Here is a 4331-nt window from a genome sequence, read left to right on the forward strand (position 1 = left end):
AGAGTGTGATACATATATTATGAAATACTACTCAGTCATAAAAACAAAACAAAACAAAACAGTGAAGCCACTGACATTTGATAGAATGTGGATAAATATGGAAGATTTACTGCTTAGTGAAGCAAGCCAGGACATGAAGGAGAGATATTGTATGTCTCCATTTAATATATATTGAGTATCTGCACTTTATGGCAGAAACTGATAGTTTAGAGGACATAGAAGCATGGAAAATGGTTATGGATACAAAAGACAGTGTGGGAAGAGAGTGAAAGATAGGTTAGTGATAGAGGAGAGGAATCAAGGAAAATATATAAAGTAAAACATTTAAGGGACACAGAAATATAGGATTGTCTGTTGATAATAACATGTATGATAACTATCCTGGACTGATGTGGACTGTATCTCTAAGAATGGAAGATTATGAAGTGGCCATTCCCCTTGGGGGCTGATTTCTTGCTTTCTGTCTTTATCTGTCTCTCTCTGTCTCTCTGGCAAGCACACACACCCTGTAGCAAAAACCTCTCAAAAAATTTCAAAAATAATGAAAATTCTGACACTTGTTACAACATAAATGAAACTAATTGAAGCTATAGTAAGTGAAATAAGGTAGTTGCAAAAGGATGAATATTATATGACTTCACATACTTGCAATCAAATTCATATAAAGTAGAATTGTAGGCTTAGAGTGAAGAAGTAAAGAATGAGTGGTTTTGTTTAGTGGATATGGAGTTTCAGTTTGGGAAGAGTAGAAAATTCCAAAGACAGACAATGGTATTCTCATAACAATGTGAACATATTTAACACCTCTGAACTGTGTACTTAAAAATGGTTCTTATGGGACCAGATGGTGGTGTGGTGTTTAAGTTGTCTAGACACCACATGGCCACTGTGGCTGGAGTCCTGGTTTTGGCATCTTGAAAAACATGCAGGCATTGTGACCAGCAGATGGTATAATGATTACATTGCTGAACTCCCAGTGAGTCAACCATGGTTCAAGACCCAGACCTGGTGGCATAAAACTCATGCTGGGTGCGTGTGTTTATGCCAAAAATCCCAAGAAGAGAATTGGAGGAGAAGGTATTGTAGCATGGCCATTACCCCTGGGAGGTGACTTCTCACTTTCTGTCTCTCTGTCTCTCCAGCTAGCACACACACCCTATAGCAAAAAATCTCCCTAACAATAAAAGAAAAACATGCTGTGCACATGTGCATGTGTGGCCAAAATCCTGAGTGGAAAATAGAGTTAAAGCTATCACAGTGTGGTCATACTTCTTACGGGTGACTTCTCACTTTCTCTTTGTCTTTCTCTCTTTGTCTCTCTGTCTCTCTAGTTTGTGTATGTGCCTATAGCAAAAAATTAAAGTAACTCTAACAAAAATAGTTCAAATGATTATTTAATATTGTATATTTTACCAAAACAAAAAAAGACATTATAAACTAAATTGTCTTCATAAATAGGATCACAATGTGAACATAATCAATGTTACAATAGGTCAAAGAATGTACAAAGCTGATCTTCAGAAACATCTGGTAACTTGTTCAAAAAGGAGATATGACATTCTGACAGTGACAATTGACAACAATTTAGGCCTCTAAAATTAGAAACTAATTTAGTGATTATGGCCTCAGTATCTGCATTTCACAAGGATCTTACCTAATAAAGAAACTGTGGTATATATTTATATATACACACAAATATACACAATAGGATATTATTTGGTTGTTAAAAAGAAAAGGGTCATTTGAGACATTTGCCCCAGGTGGTTTTGTTGCACACTATGTCATTTGCAGCTGGGAGGGTTGCTGCAGAGTGTGGTTCATCCCCTCCTCCACGCATCCTGGAACTCTCTCAGGTGTGTTCATTGAGACTTAGAGAAGATCCTCTGATTCCCATCCCGATGCCATCAGGACATCCATTCCAGTGAGGAGCCTGGCTGCACTGAGTGGCAGGAGCACTAAGCTTCAGAGAGATTTTTGTTTCATTCCCTGCGACAGGCCTCTGAATTCTCAGATGTCAGAGTTTCCTGAGGCATTATGTGCTTCTCTACCCCATCTTTCTTCTTCAAGTAAAAATTAGCAGCTCAGCCCCAGGTGCATTTGCTTTCTAGAAAGTGGAAGGACTTTGAATTATCCAAGTTCAGAGACAATAGTGTAGGTTGCTTGGTGAGCATTAGGGAATTAGAGCAGCAGAGAGATTGCCTGTTGCCTACTCCTCCTTGCCTTTAAACACTCAGAATTAAATTTAAGAATTTAGGAAGAAATGTATAATTAACCTGATGACTAGAAACCATCACAGAGGCACAAGAAATATGATACACACACACACAAAAAAAATCTCTTCCAAAGGGAAATATTAATTCCTCATTATCCACAGACAATATTATGGAACTCATGGAAATATCACATAAACATTCAGAATATTTATATTAAAACAACTAAATGAGATGAAAGATAAAAGAAACAATGAGCTCCAGAAGATGCATGACAAAAAGAGTCAATGAGCTCCAGGAGGTGAGAATTTTTTTTTTCATGATTTGAAAGAGGTAATAGATACCACATAAAAGAATCAAACTGAATTGTTAGAGATGAAGACTATAATATAGGAAATGAAAATCTCCCTTAACAGTATTAAAAACAGATTAGATAATGGAGATGATTAAATCTCAAATGTAGAAGATAAATTTTCTGACCTAGAATAAAACACCAAAAAGACTGAGAAAATGACCAAAAAGAATGAGAACGATATAAGAGAAATACTAGATAACATTAAGTGCCCAAACATTGGATATCCAAGAAAGTGAAGGAAAAACAAGGGAATTTATAATCTATTCCATGAAATCCTGGAAGACAATTTTCAAACCTTGTGAGACACTAAAAGATCCAGACCCAGGAAATAGAATCAACAGAAGATCTTTTCCAATGCACCAGATTGGCCAAAACTACAAAAACAAGATACAATACTGGCAAGAGAGAAACATCAAGTTACTTACAAAGGTTATCCCATCAGGTTAACATCAGACCTCTCATCAGAAACAATGCAGCCAAGGAAATAATAAGGAAATATATTCAAAGTGTTAAATGAAAACAATTTCAACCAAGAATTGTTGAATTCTATACTCTGCAAGATTACCTTCATATGGGAGAAAAAGACAAAGTCATTCTCAGATAACTAAAAACTGAAAGAATTTATTAACTCTAGGCCAGCTCTTCAAGAAGCTCTGAAGGGAGTGCTATGTCAGGAAAACTAAAGTCAGATAGACAGAAATAAAAGAACAACAAATAACCAAGAAAATGGCTAACTTAATAATAGGAAGAAATCCATAAATATTGATAGTAACTTTGAATGTTAATGAATTAAATTCTTCAATCAAAAGACACAGATTAGCTGAATGAATAAAACACAGAAACTATCTGTTGCCTAGAAGAAATGCATCTCATGGATAAAGGCATACAGAGACTAAATGTGAAGGATAACGACATACAGAGACTAAATGTGAAGGGCTTGAAGAGATATTTAATGAAAATGGAAATTAAAAAAAGGACTGGATTAGTGATACTGTCTTCAGACAATATAGATTTTGAGACAAAAATTGTAAGAAGAGACAAAGAGGGGCATTACATAGAAAAAAGAGCTAATTCATCAAGAAGACACAACATTTATAAATATCTATGCACCCAACTCAGGAGCACCAAAATATGTGAAGGAAAGACTGCTAGAACTAAGGAGAGATAGATTACAACAGTATAATTGTTGGGAATCTCAACACCCTATTATCTCCTTTAGACAGATCTTCTCAACAAAGAATAAAGAGATATAGAATGTAAATGATACAATAAATCAAATGGACCTGACAGATATCTATAAAACTTTCTACCTTAAAAACACAAGATAAATATTTTCTTACCCTGTATGGAATATTTTCAAAGACTGATCATATGACAGGGCATAAATCAAGCCTTTAAAATTCAAAGGCGTAGAAACTATAACCTACATCTTCTCTAACCATTATGGAATTAAACTTTATATCAATTTTAGGATAAATCTTCAAAAATACACATGGAAACTGAACAACCTACTTCTAAATGACTCCTCAGCTACCAAAGAAATTAAGTCTGAAATAAAAAGATTTGTGAAAACAAATGATAAAGAATACCTGAGATTTGATAATCTATGGAATACCGCAAAAGCAGTCATAAAACAGAAATTCCTAACGATTACTGTGTATAAGAAAAAGATGGGTGGGTGGAAAATAATCTAACATTAGGAATTGGAAAAATAACAAAAAAATGTTAAAAATGCCAGAATAATAAAAATTGTAATGATTCGAGTA

The sequence above is a fragment of the Tupaia chinensis genome, unplaced genomic scaffold, assembly GCF_000334495.1.
Source record: "Tupaia chinensis unplaced genomic scaffold, TupChi_1.0 Scaffold000357_1, whole genome shotgun sequence".
NCBI classification, from domain to species: domain Eukaryota; kingdom Metazoa; phylum Chordata; class Mammalia; order Scandentia; family Tupaiidae; genus Tupaia; species Tupaia belangeri.